General features: G+C 39.0%; 1 pseudogene; it reads left to right on the top strand.

The window, feature by feature from the left end:
* The first annotated feature begins 7,757 nt into the window (after positions 1-7,757).
* The window catches only part of LOC134145278 (sodium/hydrogen exchanger 2-like), a 34,170-nt pseudogene continuing 21,951 nt past the window's right edge, over positions 7,758-19,976 (top strand).

Raw genomic sequence — 19,976 nt, forward strand, 5'->3', positions numbered from 1 at the left:
TTGTAATCACTTAAACTGATTTCCAGGTTCATTTTCCTCTTTGGCTCTTGTTTTATTCTGTAATTACGGAACAAACATGACTATACATCATGACTACAGTCATATTCAGTGTTTGGTTTGTCCAGACTTGCCTGTTTTCCTGGTGGGTGATTAACAGATTGGTCAGAGAACAGGAAGAATTGAGTAAGCTGGCAGAAAATGATGAGCGAGTTAGATTTTTCTTCCATTTTCCTCCACAGCTGAGCATGTGCATGCATATAAAGCCTGATATCCCTCTCCTTTCCCAGCAGGCAGACAGCAGCTGCAGAAAGGATGGAGACTGCTGTGTGCAACCCATTGCTGTGACCTGTGGGCATGACTTGTGGTCATCCTACTGGGGAAAGCTCTGTAGGAGCTTATTCCTACCACCACGAGATACTTTCCAGTCTTAGCGTACATAAACCTCCAGATGAGAGCAGGAAAAGTCTTAGGGTGTGCTCTTGGGAGAAGGGTTTGAAGGATCCTTGGTTTGGGCTGTTTAATTACTGAGGCACAACTTTCTTATCGTTGTTGATTTGTGGGGACTGTGTTTCCTTCAACTGGACTTAGCTTCTGGGTCTCCTAGACTAATCCACTCCATGGCATTAACACTTACTCAGAAAGATAGCTTCCTGGATCAATAGGCTATCATCCCATGTGATAAGATTTAAATGATAGTAAGGAAACATTTACTTTTTGCTGCTTGGGGGGGAGCATCTCATAAATGTAAATCTATTTGTGAAATTGTAGCTAATTTTTGACTGGATCAAATAAATTGTTACCAACAGTCTCCAATCCTATCAGATATCAACTGGAGTTTTTTGTTTTTTTTTTTTTTTTTTTTTTTTCCCCATAAATTTAAGCACACTTGTTTAACTTGATCACCTAAAAAGTAATGAGTAGCAAAAATATTTAATAGGAGAAATCAAACACCATCACTTGAATAGAAATTTTGTTTGCAGTTGTGTGAATTCTTAGATGTGTCTAGGGGAATTAAAAATTTGGAGTTTAAATCAGAAAAAATGTTTTACATTACCAAAAAGGCCAAGCATTTGTTTTTTTTAACTGAGGCCACACTCACAGACTTCTCTAGTTACAGTGATGAAGAAAAAATATTAGAGGCCATTTAGTTTACAAGTCATTTAAGCAATTGCTCAAAGTGCTCAAGCTGTTGTTGACAAAAGTACAATCCAAACAGGAGTCAGTGCCAAAATGATTAAAGTGTATGCAGCCTGTAATTGCCCTATAGGAATTCTTTACAACCATGTTAATTAGGCAGTTGTTAAATGTAAAGTTGTAATGCAGTCAGTTTGAAAGTCTGCTGTCTGAATGCTGCTTAGAGGGGAGCATACCTAAACTAGTATCTTTGCAACGATATCAGATTTATAGCCATGTGGAAAAAGAATGGGTGCTAGGCAAGGAGAGTATGTGGAAGGACATAAGTCATTCTGGTTTGGATCCTCTTAGTGCTGATATGAGGGGAACCATCTGTTGGACTCCCCGTTTAGGCAAGGTAGAATTATCAGTGGTAAATCTGTATTTCTCAAGTTGGTTAAATATTAAGAAATGCAGCACAAAGTTTGCAGATAGCATTGTATGCTTTCTCTGCAGCTTCTTGATCACAGGAAGGTGTTTGCATTCAGATGTCTTTATCATTTAAATTTATTCTTTTGTACTCATTTCTTCTTAATATGGAACTATGGTGTGCACATGAGTTAACCAGTAGATCAGCTCAGCTAGCTCACTGTAATGCAAATTCAGTTTCTCAATAATCTTGGGTTGTGTGATATACTGAGAAAAATATGTGTTATGACTTTAAATTTTAAGGGCTTTTCTATTCCTGCTTTCCAGAAGAACTGCCAGTGTGATCTTTCTCAGGAAGGGAAGTGTGATCAGTGGCTTGGTTTTAATTTCAATTCCAGTTAAATCTTCTTGCTTTAGGTATTTATATAACATTTTGTGTGCGCTCACAGGCTTCTGTGTGTATGACAGGTAAAAAAAGGTGATAAAGGTGAAACATAATCTAGGCGATCCCTAAACAAAATGCATAGGGGCACATTTCTGTTATAAATGTGCCACACTAAGGACTCTACTTCAGCCAGAATTTTCTTCAAAATACTCAGGGACAAATGTGGGATAAGCTGAGCTGCAGTGCTGCCAGGCCAAGCTCACCACGGCACACCAAAGGGTTTTCTGAGAGGAAGCCATGGGGGCACCTAGGGGTGTCCACCAAATTACTTCTGGACCCTGCATTGTAGGAAAGTAAATGTTCCCGGGGGGTGGGGGTGGGAGGAAGATGCAGAAATTGTTCTGCTTCTGAGAATTAGGAGATGAAAAAAATCAATTGCTCTGTCATGCCTGTAGTGTCAGTGTAAAAGTCAAAAAAAAAAAAAAAAAAAAAAAAAAAAAAAAAAAAAAGAGGATGTAAGTAAGGGATTAGATCTGTTTGTGATTTCTGAAGAGTGAGAGATTTACAAAACTAGACTTGTCCTAGCTCTACAAGAAGTGGTGTCAAAGTTGCACCCAAAACACCACAAGTGCTTATTTGAACATGTTTATATTCTTGCAACAGATCACAAAACCACAGGTGAAGCTACTGTGGCTGAAGATAGGCTTGCCATGCCGGTATGCATATGGCCCTTGATTTTTGTAACTTACTGGATTCTGTAGATAACTGCCCATCAGCTCAGCATGCTAATGCAGATGCTCTCTGCCAGGAGCCCGTATGGAGAGGAAAGCACATAAAGGGAAATCCCATGCATAAATTATCTTCCCAAGTAGACCTCGCAGATGCAATTAAGGAAGTTGCTGTGGAAAGAGTAGTAGTATACTACCACAGAATAGCTGGGGTTGGAAAGGACCTCTGGATGTCATCCGGTCCAACCCGCTTGCTCAAAGTAGGGTCAGCTAGAGCAGGTTGCCCCAGCACCGTGTTCAGTTTTGTTTTCAATATCTCCAAGGTTGGAGACTCCACTGCCTCTTGGGACAACCTGTTCCAGTGTTCAGCTACTCTCATAGTGAAGAGGAGTTTGCCTACGGTCAAGTGGCATTTTCTGTATTTCAGTCTGTGCCCATTGCCCCTCATCTGGTCACTGGTACCACTGAGAAGTCTGGCCCTGTCTTCTTTATACCCTTCCATCAGAGATTTATACATGCTGATAAGATCCCCACTGAGCCTTCTCTTCTGCAGGCTAAACTGTCCCGGTTCTCTCAGTCTCCTCTCGTATGAGAAGTGTTCCAGTCCCTTCATCATCATTGTGGCCCTAAGATTATACATTCTCCAAATAACTGCTTCATATTATCAAAGACTTGATCTATGTCTTTTTCAGGAAATGGGAAATTTCTGTGGAAGAGCAAAAACTGTTTGGTACAAACTCTGTAACAAAGTATAATACCCCAAAGCTTATGAAAGAGGAAACATTTCTACTTGGATTACCTGAATTGCGCTGAAGACTAGGGAGTAGTAGCACTCTCAGTGATGGGAAATGGTGAAATAAGCTTTGGACGCAACTGCGAGAGCAAGCAATCTGATGAGTTTGAAGACGGGCTTTGGTAAATTTATTGAGATTATTATACGTAGTTCCCTCTGCTGAGCATTTCTGTTTGGCCACAATTCAGCATAGGATTTTCCCATGTTATTAACTATAAGGTGTGAAACTTCACATACTCACAGTTAAGTAAATGCTTAAATGATTTACTAAATTGAGGCCCAAATAACTTGGAAAGTCTTTGCGGTACCATAACTAAAAGGTACATCACAAATTATTTTTCTTTCCTCCTGTATAAGGCATCTGCTTATTCAAAGTTCTCTCTCTGATAAATTTCAGTAGTTAATGCATGAATTTCCATAGATGATGGAAATTATGGGATATAGTTTACAGTATTTATTTTTCTTTAAATTATGCATGCATTCATAGCGAAAATTAGGAGGCATGAGTTATTGTATACTCAGAAGCAACTGCAAATCAAGAAACTAAGAGAAAAGAGACTTCACATCTTTCCACTCTGAAAGGCTCTAAAGAAAAATAATTTATTGACATGAATTAAGGAGCATAATAGCAGCAATTAAAATGATTAACATAACATTTTCATTACAGGAGTCTGAATTCTGATCACTGTTACCATATAACACAATACTTTGTTCTGCTCATAATCCTGTTTGTTTCAGCAGAAGTGAGGTACCAGTCAATACAATTATGGGGATCAGAATCTAGTTTTGAAACCTATAAATGTGGGAAAGCATATTGCATGAGGAAAAAAAAAGCATGTCAATAAACATATGATCAAATGGTACTCGCATTAAAAAGTGGTTCAATAGCATCAATAGCCATTACAGGAGGAACAAAACGTATTGTAGAATTTTGAAAAACACTATCTTTGTCTTTTGTTTTATTTATAACTAATATATAATGAAAAATGATGCATGTAAAAAATTTCTTGAGGGAAATGGCAGGCTAATTTATATAGAACATCAATTCCTAACATAGAAAGGAGTGTTCTTAAAATACTAAGAGCAATTTAGAAAATTCTCACAATAACAAAAAGAATACATCCAAAATACTTTCAAAGAGATTTTCATTATCCTTGTACAGATGTAGGCACAGTAAGCTAGTAATTAGATTGAGAAGGATGATGGAGCTTTTAAGTACATGCTTGAATCTTTGCAGGATGAAATCCAGTTTGCACAGAGAAGCTCCAATGCTGCAATCATTTGAGTATGAATTTATAGGAATCTGAATCCATTGCTCCATCAGCATGGAGCTTGTTGCAGGGTTGCAGCCACCATTACAGAAAGGAACAAAGAAGAATACAAGAGAAACAGATTCACTGAAAACTCCACAGAGTCCTGGCTTAAACTCTTTTCCATCTGTTACTATTAATATTTTGTAACCTTTTCTTTAGAATGATGGTGCATGCATGTGCTGGTGCTAGGCATGCATGTGTTGTCACTTCACCTGTAATTTTTGCCTACTCCTTAAGGTCCTGACTTTACGAATTGGCTCTATTAAAAAAAAGAGAGAGAGAGAGAGAGTATTTTAATGTTATCCTCTCCTTTGACTTTTCCTCTGATACCCTCCTAACTCTGTTTTTGTCGTTGGTGTTTTTTCTAGTTCTATTGGTCAAAAGGATGTTGATTCAACATACAAAAACATTTTGCAGAAAGCGCTACTAAACTCCATTCTACAAGTCTTTTCTCTCTCCAAGATTCAAACACTTCATTTTTGACTTAAACTAAGTGAAAATTAATTTTTTTTCCTCTCCTGCCTCCCCCCTGCTTCCCTTTGAGAATAGCAAAAATGAAAATGAATTGGCCTTTTGGAGGAGTGGAGAAGACAAGTCTGGCAAAAACCTTTTCCTGACACCAAAATGAAACAAGTTTTCCAAATCCTGAGTTCAACACCAAATATTTCAGCTGGAAGAAGTAATATGATGGCTTTGCATGCAAGCCCAGGCTCAAAACTGTTTCCACTATCCTTAGCTTTGACACTGAGGTACTGTACATCTTTTCCTCATCTCTGCCCCAGTTTACCCATCTATAGAATTCATCAAGAGAAGAAAGCTCTTTTCTAGCATGATTTCCCCTTTTATGATCCTACAGTTTTCCAGGCACCAGAGGAAGCTGCTAAGAGTGTCCTCTCCAGGTGGAGTAACTGACTCTGAACTTCATCAGTGGTTTTCTGCATGTAACAGCACACTTTGTGAAGTGAAGGAAGAAGATGAGGAGATCCACAGCAGCTGCTAGCGAAAGCCATCCAGCTATCAATGTGTTTGTAATTGATACCTTGTTACCTGGTTGACAACTTGAGAGAGAGAATAGCTTTTCTGATGTGGCAGTGGTAAACCCATCTTCACAGCATCACTTTCTTCTGACAGTGAACAAGGATTTCCACTGAAACCAGGATTTTAACGTGTTTCTTAAAGCTGCTGTTTCTGTACCCTTCTCACTGCGCAGTTTCTGCTTGTGTCACTTCATAAATTCCTCCTGAGATGCTTTCTTCTTCCTGCTGAAGGGAACAGTGTACTGTTACACCTGAACAAGGGATCCAGTAACCTCCTGTCTTCTCTTCCTGTAAAGCAAACTCTATGGAATTGAATTATTGAAAGCAGAAACTTAGTTTGCCAGAAGACAGTTCTAATTGGAGGAATGTTTCTGTATTTTACCGTAAGCAAGTCTGATAAAGACATGTTATAAAAGCAAATGAAATGGGGTAAATTACAAAGAAATCACCCTTAGACTGTATCACTGCATGTCTCCCATCTTCCAAGGTTGTCATCCTCCTCCTTTACAAACCAGATCAGAAACAGGGAGCTCATCTGATGTTGACAAATGCAGGATATGTTGGTCTTTGAATTTATAGGAGAAAAAATGGGTCACCAGCATGTTATTGGCAGTTCAAGTTTGGTGTCTCTTAGGCAGCTGAAGAGAGAAAAACAGGCCATTGATTAGTCCAGCAGCAGCCTGGGGCCTCTATATTTTAATTACATATATTCTTTTGGACTAAATTCATCCCTGGTGAAGCATTATTGACTTAAATGAAACTCCATAATGGAGGAATTTCCCTGATATGTTTTGTTCTCTGTATTATTAATACATCTAATAGCATTGTGAATAACTCTGTTTCCCAAAACATTCAGGTTTATGTAAAAGTTGGTGTTTGGAGACTTTAAAGAATCCCTAAAACCAAAAGGTTTTGCATCCTGGGATGTAATCAGAAGCCATTCCTAGTCAGAGGGATATCGATAGATTTTGCTATTACCTATCCTGCTATCCTTTTATTTGCCTGTGTGTCAAGCTTTTGTAAGCAATTTCACTCCTTCTCTTGGCTTTTGGGGACTCTTTTCAAGTAGTGAAGAGAGAAGAGATTTAATTTTTCCTGTTAGCTCTTAATGCAGAAGGAAGCTTTAAGCAATTATTGAAATTTATTTTTCCAGCATGTGAGACCTTCCTACAGCACAACGCTGTGGTTTTGTATTTAGCATAAGAAAGCTAGTTGCTTTGCTTGATTTCCCAAATGGAAAACGTGACTATCAGTAACATTGCTGCCATGTGTTCTCTCTGTACGGGTTGGACTACAAATGAGAAGTCCAGTAAGTCTACTGTAAGGCTGGTTCGTTTCTGGATGGGGCTGTTTGATGTGGGACCTGTTCAATCAAGGTCTGGCTGCCATAGCAGACATTAAGTTTATTTTTCTTCCAAGAAAGATATTTGAAAGACTGATAATCAAAAATTTTAAGGTTCAGAACTAAAATCTGACTTCTCTTTCTCTGAAACATATGTACACATATGCTTGGACCACAGGTGCATGAGACATTTCTTCAAGGAAACCTTTGAAGAGAAGCCTTTGCTTATTTGGGCACTTGATACCAAAAAGATGAGACTTTCCAGGAGGCTTTCCCAGCTGGAAACTAATGGATCGGGGAGCAGAGTGATTGTGAGGCTGAACAGTTGCTTCTATCTTTGCAGCAAGCCACACAACCAGGGCAAACTGTGCTCTGCAGGGTGCTGTAGCCAGCAGCGCTTCCCAGCCATTGCACGCAGCAGCCGGAGTCACACGCTGGGGAGCAGCCAGCAACGCATTTCCCAGAGCGGACGGATTCCTGGGCAGATGGAGAAGCAGAGCCTGGGATGCAAGGCTGCAGCCGCTTGCCTAGTTGGGCCCTTGCTTACATTCTTCCTCCAGGCTGCCAGGACCAGAGCTCTCCAAGGCTCCCAGCCGCAGTCAGTAGAGGAAGATGTTCTCCAGGAGAACACCAGCTGGGCTGCTGAGGAAGCCCAGGGGAATGAATCCTTGGAGCATGCATTTTTCTCCCTGGATTACCAGCATGTTCAAGTCCCCTTTGAAATCACACTTTGGATCATGCTTGCATCGTTGGCTAAGATAGGTAAGGCACCAAAAATCTTGAGGGGGTGAAGAGGACAAGGTTTCCCCTGGGGACAAGGGGGATAAGGGCAGCCTTTGCTTCACTAGTTCCCCAAAATGGTATAGGGAAAGGCAGCTCCTGTTTTGCTTGTTCTCCAAAATGCTAGGAACTGTGGAAAGGTGTGGGGCTGGGAAGAGGAGTCCTTTCCTAAAATACTCTACTAGTGGGACCAAACAGAAAAGGACAAGCAGAGTCTTTGCAGTTCAAGGCTGTTTGGCATGCAAGCCAAATAGGTAGTCTCAGAGTCTGGGATAACATGCCACCTCCTAAGGGCACACATGCAGTATGTCAGATATACTGTGCACAGGGAAGAAAATTCTTGTCAAATTGCTTTCTAGGTTGGAAAAGATTTGCCATATAGAAGCTTATATCTACACATCCTGTTGATATTAGTAGCAAAAACTATCAGGGCTTCCAAGAGAAGAAAGGGGAGAGGAATACTTTATTTAAGTGCAATTTGTACTAAAGTACGTATTCATCATCATGAACTTGCCAACTGTGTGACGTGCAGTTTGTCCACTGACATCTTCATTTTAAAATGAAGCCATCTCATTCTTAAAGAAGGCTGCCAGATCAGGCCAGTCGCATGGAATAATTCAATCTGTATGCTAGGTGTTGTAAAACCTAAAATAAAAACTTTCTTGGTGCAGACAGGGTATTTGTGTAACTACATCCAAAAAATTGTATTTTGTGCAAACAAGACCTATAGTTTTCTTTCTTTTGGTGAATTTTCCTCTCAGACTTAAGATCTACAAATTTATATATATTTATATAATATTAATATGAATTGTGAGTGGCCACCATGCCCTTGATGGAATATTTTTAGCTGCTGTAAAATTTCCAAATGTATTTTTAACCTTACGTTTCAATGAACTGAGGGCTCAACCAATAGTAATTTTAAAAAGTTTGATATTTTCAGTAAACTTTAAGAGTTTTTAGTCAATTTCTTATTGGGTAACTTTACCTTAATTATGCATGCATATAATTACTATTATATTTTTTTATTATTGCTGTTATAATTACTTTATTATAACAAATTTAAAACAATAAACAGCGAGTAATTTATTATTATTACTTTATTATTTGTTTTATACCAAAATGCAACCTTCTGAATGTCATAGCATGGAAAGTTTCCTCACCCAAATAAGGAACTGAAGCTGTTTAGCTAGCTTGAGGTGACGAGATAATAAGGAATATTTCTCTTAATCTGTTTTCAGCATTTCATCTCTATAACAAGCTACCTTCTGTTGTTCCGGAAAGCTGCTTATTGATATTTGTAGGACTCATTATGGGTGGAATCATCTATGGTTTAAATGACAAGTCACCACCTGTTATGGACAGTGATATCTTTTTCCTCTACCTGCTGCCACCTATTGTCCTCGATGCAGGATACTTCATGCCCAGCCGTCCCTTTTTCGAGAACATTGGCACTATTCTCCTCTATGCAGTTGTGGGAACAATATGGAACGTGTTTGGGATTGGCTTTTCCCTGTATGGGATTTGCCAAGTGAAATCCTTTCACCTGCAGGACGTATCATTGCTCCATAACCTCTTGTTTGGCAGTCTGATAGCTGCTGTGGATCCTGTAGCAGTGCTAGCTGTGTTTGAAGAGATACATGTCAACGAAAAGCTACACATTTTGGTCTTTGGTGAATCACTCCTGAATGATGCAGTTACAGTGGTAAGGACTAGCTTTTATTTTCAGTATTCAGTGTCCAGAGGAAGGGTTGTCTTGTGTTGAGAGGTGGGACCTGAAATCTGCAAAGGGAAATGTCCTCTTGTAGCAGAGGACTACTCGGCCGGGTGTCTGGCCTCAGGACCCGAAAAACATTTGGGTGAACAACTGTCTTCAGTTTCAATAGAGCTGAGGATCTGGCACGTAAGTGTGGAGATTAATATGTATTTAAGTGCTACAGTGCTCACCTGTCAGGCCCCTGCTCTCTGGAGATTCAAACAGACCGAAATGCTAGCAGCATATTTTAACATTACTGCTATGTGTGGTCATGCCTGATTAATGCCTGGTTAATGGCTGTTTTCTCTCTTTCATTTTTCATCCAGGTACTCTACAAGCTGTTCAGATCTTTCTGTGAAATGCCAGCCATCAAAACTGTGGATGTTTTTGCTGGAGTTGGAAAATTCTTTGTGGTTGGCATAGGAGGAGTTTTAGTAGGTCTGACTTTTGGGATGATTGCTGCCTTTACCACACGATTTACCAAGAATATCCGTGTAATTGAACCGCTCTTTGTCTTCCTGTACAGTTATCTTTCCTATCTCACTGCAGAAATGTTTCACCTTTCTGGCATCGTGGCGTAAGTATGTCCATGAATCTCATTTGCCAAGGAAAGATTTCTGGCTATATTTGCTGAAAAGTATCATCAGTCAGAACAGTAACCAAGTTTTAAAGTCAGTTTGCTTAGTTGGAAACCTTTACATGACAGTGAACAGACAGTTTAAAAGCCTTTGAAACAGCTGAGGGATGTAACCTCATTCCACATGTTACACAATTACATGTCAGTGGCAGTAGGGACTCTTCAGCTGCACACAAATGTTCTGTGGATCTGAAAACCTCAAAGAAATGGCCCCAGTGCTGTTCTGGAACATCATCTAGCTTCATGACTGGGAAAACTAAAGGACTTGACTTCAAATATTGAAGGAGTAAGTTTGGATATTCTAAAACTGCAGATCATAAGCCATCCTGATGACTAGTGCTTCAAATGCCTCATCAGTTTATTCAGGTTATTGTGGGGTGTCTTATGAGTGCCACTTAAAAAAAAAGAAAGAAAGCAAGCTCAAACAATGAGGTTCCTACTGGGCCAGAAGAGCCTTTAGTATATATTTTATATTTTCCTTATTAGGCCCAGTAAAAATGAACATTTGAAAAGCTGCGAGGAGTAAGTGATCAAATTCTGTGGACCTCAACAAAGTTTGGATGTTGTCTGTGCTTTATAGCAAGTCTGTTCTAATATCATCCTGAGTTGTCTGCCCTACCAGTTAGTTGGAGAGTGATGGCCTCAAAGGTGTGCTGAGGCAGAACATACGATGATAGAACCAAGTAAGTGATGCAGAGGTAGTTGTTTATCCTATACAAAGGCGAAGCCTGGAAATACATCCTCTGTTTGGGAATGAAGAGGTCTAATCAAAACATTTGCTTCAGAGATTTATCTTGGAGACTGACTTACTTTTAGAAGAGGTTTAGACAACCTCAGATTATATGTTTTTCTGGTTTCCTAAGTGAGGCTGTTGTGTTTTTATGTTGTCAGCGTGCATGTGTCTATTCATCACCCCTCTATCTCCAATAACATTTGAATCTACTGACCAATTTCAGCCAAATTTGTTAGAGATCATGGTTTCAAAGCTACTAAATCCTTGTGTATTTTTATGCAAATGGATGATAAGCAGTAGTGTCCCTCTGACAGAGGGGAAAATTGCAAATTGTACTGACTTTGCTATTAGATACTAGAGAATCTGTACCTGAGCTTGCTAGCATAAATCCTGCCTCTTTGGAGAAGATGCAGCCATGTCTAAGATCTTTATCAGCTACAAGATACACAGCTATAAGAAACCAGGCTTTGTAATACTAGTATGCACAGGATTGCTTGCAATTTATTACAGCACAGTAAGTTTTATATATTCTTCCAATCTGACAAATGCTTTAGAGTACTGATGGGTTTTCTTCGTGAAGCTCTTGTACCAATATGGCATAGAAACACAGTACAGACAGGAACTGTCTGTGTGATAAGGCTGAGTCCCACAGAATCACAGAACGGTTGAGGTTGGAAGGGACCTCTGGAGATCATCTAGTCCACCCCCGCCCCTGCTCAAGCAGAGTCACCTGGAGCACGTTGCACAAGACCATGTCCGGGTGGATTTTGAGTATCTCCAGAGAAGGAGACTCCATAACCTCTCTGGGCAACCTGTGCCAGTGCTCTGTCACCTTCACACTAAGGAAGTTGCACGGTATCAAAAACCATGTCGTGCATTCCCATGTAATTATTATGGTCAGTGAAGAGAAACCATTTGTATTACGTCGATTCAGTCTTTTGCAAATTGTAATTTACAGACGATGCTTTTATTTATTTCTATTTTGGTGGGTAGGTCTTTCAACAAGATGAATAATTATGGGTCAGATTCTTCAATTTTAAGAGAGATTTGTGCTCAACTCAGTATGAATTTTGCCTGCAGAACAATTAATTTAACCTAGAAAAGTAGATCTAATAATCCTAATGGTCAAAGAAATCTTACTTTGGAAAGAACAGACAGATTGAAAAACAACACAGAATGAGTGATTTAGTTCTCATTTCTGTGGTCTGATATCTGTTGCCACTAGTTCTCCTACCTACACTAAGTCAAACAGTACCGGAATCACAGCACTAACAGTACTTAATATTCCCCTAAAGACTATAAAACGCACTTAGACTCCATTGATAGCCATAGTGTAAACAACTGTAAATCTGATAATAATGACAAAAATGAAAAATTAAATGGTCAAGTACTGCCTAGACACAGAATTATCTGGGAGATCTATTTTGAGAATAATGCTACTCCTTTGGATACAAATTATTCCTCTATCTTGCAGATTTTGTTTCCTCAAGTGGTTAATATGAGCAATGTTTTAGCATTACAGGAAACAGTTCTAGCTCTGGGAATAGGTAAGATAAATCTATTTATAGGAACATAAGACAGAATAGTGAAATAAATATGCTGCATAATCATCAAGGAGAAGAAAACTTTCAATCCTAATGGTGTCTCCTTCTATCAATCATAATCTACTGTACCCATTATGGAACTCATTCTTCTGAATAATGTATTGTTTCTGAAGCAAAACAGTTGCAAAGGCGGCTGGTTCCTGCACTATTGGTCATGAAGTTGGCAAATTCCAAATGCTTTTTTATAGATCTTGATTTCAAACAATTCATTCATTTGTAACCAGGAAATAATGCATTATAAGAAGCAGATCTGGGGAGTTTTTCTTTGGAAAATAATTTAATTGCAAAAAAAAAAAAAAAAAAAAAAAATCTGTGTAGACTGAAAAGAATTGTGGGTGCAACCCAATCTGCTAAACAGCTCTGTATGCAAATGTTTTTTATTTTTTGAATTTTTTGTTTGTTCTGGTATCTGTGTCCCTTTGAAGGGACTTTCTCCTCCAAATAAGTTTTTGCATGGGAATGAGGAAAAACAAATAATTATTTTAATAGGAAGGAAATAGGAAGTTTTTGTTTTGTTTTGTTTTGTTTGAATACCAGACCAAGTAATCAGTAGCTCGTATAAGGTGGAAGTGCACCTTTATTCGAAACATTTTCTCCTGTTTATTTCCTGTTTTTTATTCCAACCAAGTATTTCCCATAATAATATTACCGATTTTCTTAGTGCTTTAAATAGAGCAGAAATTAATATAGCTGTTGTTCATTACTTTTGTCTTGGTCCAATAATATATGCACAGTTATGGCAATGGAGACATGTTAATGGTTCACTGATGAGCGAGAAAGAAGATGGCCCTTATTCTACTTTCATTAACAACAGTGCAAATTAGGAGCAACAGCACAGTGGCCAACTGTGCCTTCCTGGAATAAAGGGGTGTTGAGGACAGAATAGAAGTCTTTGGTTTTATATAGGTTACAAAAACACAGCTAGATGAAGACTCCTTTCAGCAGTGAAGACACGGCGACCGTGATTAGTTTCTTTCAATAGTTGAGCTGAAAAATGACAACGGTATTTGCTGCCTTTCCAGAGAGAGCTGTTCAAACTGTGTCGTGAACGTACAACAGATCGCATCTAGTCTGTGGCATACACATGTTCTGCTTAACTGGAACAACTGATAATTTCCAATGAAAGTTTTTTATTCCCCCTGTACTTGAGCTTGAATTCTGCCTTGCATTTTGATAGTGAAAATGGAGGGGCATGTATTGTCTTCCTTTCCTACCTGAAATTTCACAGTCGATACTTGCTGTTTCAAAGCAGAAGTAAAAGCTCACCCAAGCTTTTAAAAATGCCAACCCTAAAATTTTATCAAGTTATGAAGATTGGGCATAGGTTTCCCTTACAGCAGGTATTAAAGAAAATAATCAGGAATCAAAAAAGGCTGTAAAAAGACCAGCAAAAACCAGGGAAATGGTAGTAAGGAAAAAAGAGGAATTAAATAAGGGAACTTCTGCCACCATACGCGTAATCAGCTCTGCCCATTTGCAAACTGTCCTATTCAGTGGTAGCCATGATGCAACCCTGTTTTTGCACCAAACCCCAAATATTGCTAAGAGTCTCCTGTGTGAAATTCTGTGCTTAAATTCAGTGTTTTCACTGCAAAGCAGAAGTTGCCTGGCTATTTTCTGAATAGCTTCTGTGTGAGAGATTACTGTATGACCAAAGGACTGCTGAGGCCAACATCTATTTGGACACCTCTTCGCATCTGTTTGGATCATCTATCTGTTCCAGCTGCAGCTGGTGTTTAAAGTCTGTATGCCAGATCCATGTTCACTTCTACTAGCTGAGGATCGACCTCTGCAGACTTGTCTGCATGTGGTATAATGTTTGAGGAGACTTGCTGTTACCATGCAGTCACCTGGGGTAGAAATTTGTAATGCTGTAAAACTCCCACGTGGACAGCCTCACTGAATAGCAAAGGCATTAAAAGGACTTCAGTGTGGTTCCATGCAATCGCGATATACTAACAGTCCTCACGGGGGAAGACTGAGCTTTTGTGAGCCATAAACTCGTGCCCAGGATAGCTACGTGGTGCCTTCCCTTTGCAGGAGGCTCTCTAGTCTCCTGTTGTCACACCAGTTCCACGCTGGTTTAATGCTAGAAGGTTCGGTGGGGTTTGGCTGGGTTTGAAATGGTCTACATTAGAAGGAAGTCAGGACCTTTTTGTAAGAGCAATATGTACCAAAGAGCAATATGTACCAAAGAGCACTGGAAATCATGTCTCAGAAACAAGTTCCTTTTGTCATTGGTAGCTCAACATTTAGAACAAAATGTTGCTGTTAAAAAATGGAGCTTTGACCCTGTAAGCACTAAATGGTTTTAACCTTCTAAGATTGCTAGTCTGAAAGTGATTGTTTTGAAAAGCTGATGAATTAGGCTGACGCATGTATCCTGTAATTTACAGAACCTCTTTAATTCCCTTTAGGCTAGCTTTGTTCTCTTGGGTGAAGTAGTGCAGTGTTCAGGCTGCTCTCAAACTACACCAGATCTGCTGTAGTGACTAGAAATCAGCCAGACTTGTAGGTGTCCTTTTTACGCTTGCTATTGAGAAACAATAGTATCCTGTTCCCTAAAGTGTCTTCCTCCCATCCAAGCAAAAAACAAACTAACATGAAATCCTAAAAATAAAACTCTTCTGCCTAGATGGTTAGCGTGTGGCAAAGTTAAAGAACTGAAAACTTTATTATAACGGTATTATAATGAGAAGTGTTGGGTGTACTTAACTGTAAACTAAGTGACTATGATAAATGTAATAGGTTGTTTATCTGTTAAAAAACAAATTCAGACAACCTGGTCAACCTATATAGTGTCTTATTGTCCTAGTGATCTTACCAATATTAAAGGACTGATGTAGGAAGCAAGACACTAATCAATGAGATGTCTGCAAACGTACATCACTCAATGAAGACTTTTTTTTTAAAAAAAGACAATGTGTCAATTTTGTGTGCTTTATATGGAAAAACTAATTGTTTTATTTTCATTTTCTCAGCATCATTGCTTGTGCTATGGGCATGAAACGTTACGTGGAGGCCAACATCTCTCTGAAATCTCACACCACAATCAAATACTTCATGAAGATGTGGAGCAGTGTTAGTGATACGCTCATCTTCATCTTTCTTGGGGTGTCCACCATTGGAGAAAACCATGAGTGGAACTGGCCATATATTTGCTTCACTGTCATTTTCTGTCTCATTTGGAGAGCACTAGGTATGATGAAATGATGGATTTTTATTTGTGGGAGCGAAACATATGTTTCCATTAAGTGAGAGAATGGCGGGAGGTGATGAGGACTTTGAAGAGTACTGATTATGTGGAACTCAGAACATGACATTTATTTCTAGTCTCTGATTCATGAGATAATTTCTTCTGCTTTCTTATCTTCTGTCTCATTGTTTTATCCTTTCTTTGCATGGAAAGTGTGATAGACTTCCTGCATTTTCATATTTGATGAGATAAACTGGTACTTGATCTTAAAGAGCAAAGGATTTGTCTTCTGGGGTCAATGGTCTGGAGTTTGAATCCTATTACCTTTCTTAAAATGATGTCCAAGCCCATGTCTTTTAGCTGGGTCTCACGACCCATTTGATGTCCTATCTATCCAAATACCTTAAAAGGACGCTTGAAGAGAAACTGTATCTTTACTGAAAGGAATAAGTCAAATTTGGTTGCAGCAGAGAAAGCAATGGACTAAAGGCTTTCTTTATATAAAAAAAAAATCCTTTGCCAAATGTACTCTGAAACTTGACATCCATTTAATTCCTTTATACAGCACACACAGCCATGCCTCAGAGTAGATGTGAATTGTGAACACTGTAAGATTTGGCAGTACTTGAATGTTACAGCACCTCAAACTCCCCCTGGCCTGTACAAGGATGACAGGAGCAGATGGCATCTCTGAAGTGTCCATTTGTTTGTTTGTACAGGTAGACAATATTGGTGTCACAGAGCCTTTTCCAACCTCCTTTCTGTGGCAGGTTGCATGTTGTCCTTAGGAGGGCAAGGAGATGTGGGTCACTGGCTCTCTCCTCTCATATGTTGTCTCATATTGTTGACCAAATAATGTAGGAGAGGTTAATCACACCTCCTAGCAGGGCATGGCAGCAGAGACATGAATTGTCTCTACTTTGAAATCCTGGAGTCACTGGACTTCCAGTAGATATAAGGACAGAGAAATTGGGATTCATGCAGAGTTTCCCAGTAAATTCCAGCAAAAGCAACCTGGGAAGAACTGTGAATGATGCTGCGTTACTGTAGACAAGAGCAGCCTCTGAAGGTGTCTAAACCATCCTGTGCTTACATGAGCCAAAACTTGGAGGAAGTTTATTCTGCCTCTGCCTGTATATTGCATCCTCCATGTATAATATAAGAGCTTTTGCTTCTGAGCTTGTCATGTGGGTGCCTTCGAGAGCTATGTCAGGTGGCACATAAAATTTATTAGAGATGACATGAAGCTTTTCCACAGGAATAGCTGAGAACCAGCCACAGTAGGGAAAAGTAAACTATTCTGAGCAACTTAAGGAAGTTCCAAGATTTTTTCCCTTTTGCTCATACTTGAGAATTTCAGATAAGATTAAGAATGACCAAAACTAAGTGATAAAGGATATGCATGAAAGAATTTTCCTGATAACTGAGACTAAGGATAATCTGCCTGATATCATTTACCCCAAAAAAATTCAGTCCAGGTCCCACGATATTTTAAGCTCCTGTCTTCCTGTGTTGTAAATGACCAGAAAAGCAGATACACCATTTTACTGTTGTCCGTGGTTGTATCTTGTGCTGGTTTGGTGTTCACGAGGGCTGATTCTCCTTTGCGTTTCATAATGTGCAGTTAGTGATGCCTGTGAGTAAAGAGTTGACTGCCTTGATAGTCCATTGAATTTAGTACTGTGTTTAATAATGTATAAAAGTTTTTTCAAAGCACTAGCTGAGAGAGCTGAGCTCCATGACACTACTATTTTGCTATGTTCTTCCTTTGCTATTCTTCTCATTTATGGATCTTTTTATATATTAACTATAGGTCCACAGATAAAAACAGAGCATATATTTGACAAGGAATTTGATAGATAAAAACATTAAAAGGGATTTATGTTTACAAACCACTGAGTCAAACCAAATGATAATTTATTTGAACTCCAATTTGATAGGCATTTCAAGCAATTGCTTAAATAGGATAGACCATGACAAGACGTAACAGAATGTGTTTTATTAGCAGTTAATACATGCCAAGATTTGTTTTAATGACTCTGCATCATAAATACATTTGGAAGCATGCTTATTAGTCAGTTTTACACACGTTCAAATGTTTTATTATGATTAAGTGTCTTTCTTCTGTTAAATTTTTTGCTTAAATAAAAAAAATTCTGAGTTATTTTGACTTTATCTTAGTTTGGAAACTTCATTGCCAGAGATAAGGAATATTGATAGTAACAATATAAAAGCACCTATCAAAATCTTCCAGCTCTCTAAACACTACTGTTCTGATCATGTTCTGTAATTATGTAATACCTTATTTGAGAAGGGCTCAGTGGTATAGCCAGGAAAGAAAACTTTCTTTACAATCAAAATTCCCCTGAACAGAATAGCAACTGTTAGGACATAAACCAGGGCTGAAAATCATCTCGCATATCTGATCCTGCCCTGGGCTTCCCTTATCCGCGGAGCTCGTCATCGTGTTTTGCGAAGGGCTTGTCGGAGTGCTTTGGGTGTGCTGGAGGTTGGCCGTGAGCCAGACAGGGCACTGCAGGAATCCGGGCTGAAAGACACCTGCTCTGGAGACCATGGAGGAGCCTAGGCACCGACCTGCTCGGGCCTGTCCGCACTGAAACCAGGTGTGCTCCCGGGCATGGCTCCAGAAACGCGAGACATCTTTGGAGTTTTCCTCCAGGATTTGGGGAGTTTCTGCCTGACGTTTCAGTACGTACGTGGTTTCAGTACGTACGTTGTACCTTAGCTCCTTATTCGTTTTAATCCAGAACCTTTTGGTGTAGACTAGAGCTTAAGCTTTGTAGGTAAAGGGATTTGGTGTTTCATAGATGAAACTTGGTCCTTTTCTTCTCTGTGAGAACCACTTTTGCAGCTTACTCTTGCCAGCAAGTGATCACAGATCGGGAGTAAAGTGCTTGTGGTAAAGGTGTGAGAAACTTGGTGCTGTTGGCACAAGTGGTTCTGCCTTAGGAGCGCATCCCACCAGAGCTCTCTTTGGCTTATGCTAGCTTAAATGAGAAATGATTCGATTGAAACTTTTGACATAAGAGATCATATGAAAAGCAAAATACGACAGCACTAGTATTCTACTATTATCAGAACACGAGGGAGTTTTCCTTCTGCTGTTTATCAAGGCACATCTCCAGAAGAAAATACATTCTGCCCGAAGTAATTGATTGTGTGTCTTCTCTTGGAAAACATTGGCCTTGGATTAGTATAGAGAATGCTAATAACAATTTATGAAGAAGGATTAAATGAAGACAAAAGCCAAGGTATCTGCTCAAGTAGATTTTGTTCATTTAAATCAGTGGTGCTGCCTGAACCATTACCAGACTTTCCTTCCTCATTGAAATAATTTGCGGGTGAATGGGTGATTCCATTTGGCTCTTCTTTCTCTGTGAAATATGTTACTACACAGCATTTGTTTGAGCTAAAAGTTACCAAGAACCCTGAAACCAAAGTACTTCATATCATCTGTTCTTCTTGGCACCAGTTTCACAGTATTCCAAGAACTGGGAAAGTATTGCCAGGTTCAGCTGATTGAGTTCACTATTTTTGAGCATCCCCAGATTTCTTATTTTCTTTAAAGTGTTCTGCTGTATGATTGAAGTTTGGTTATTTTTAGTTTATGTGTGTGGGAAGGTGTCTGATATGTGTATTACATATGCACTATTTTTTTAAGTTTTTCTTCAATGACACTTTACAAATACCATTTAGAAAATCAATAATGATGTGGGTTGAACTAATTCCTAGCAAAAGTCAATGACAATCTGTGTCATCATCTCTCGAAATGGCCATTAATCTTCAGAAAATGAAATGTTTATCGTATCAGTTGATATTAAGATCAGATGCTGCTTACAAATTTGAGGCCCAACTTTCATCTCACTTGCAGTTTTCTTTGACTTCATTCAAGCAAATTCTCATTAACACAGGTTCTAAGGAGCTCTGAAGCAGGCTGTAAAGTGCTGATTATATAAGCAGATGTCTGTCAAATAGATACTGTCACATCACTAGCTCCCTCTTTGACTTCCTGTAGCTTTATGCATATGTTTGTATTTGCAAAAGATTATAAATTGTATCAATTGCTATATCATCTTATATAGTCTTTAATTCACACAATAAATTTTAATGAG

This window comes from Rhea pennata, chromosome 11 (assembly GCF_028389875.1).
Source record: "Rhea pennata isolate bPtePen1 chromosome 11, bPtePen1.pri, whole genome shotgun sequence".
NCBI classification, from domain to species: Eukaryota; Metazoa; Chordata; class Aves; order Rheiformes; family Rheidae; genus Rhea; species Rhea pennata.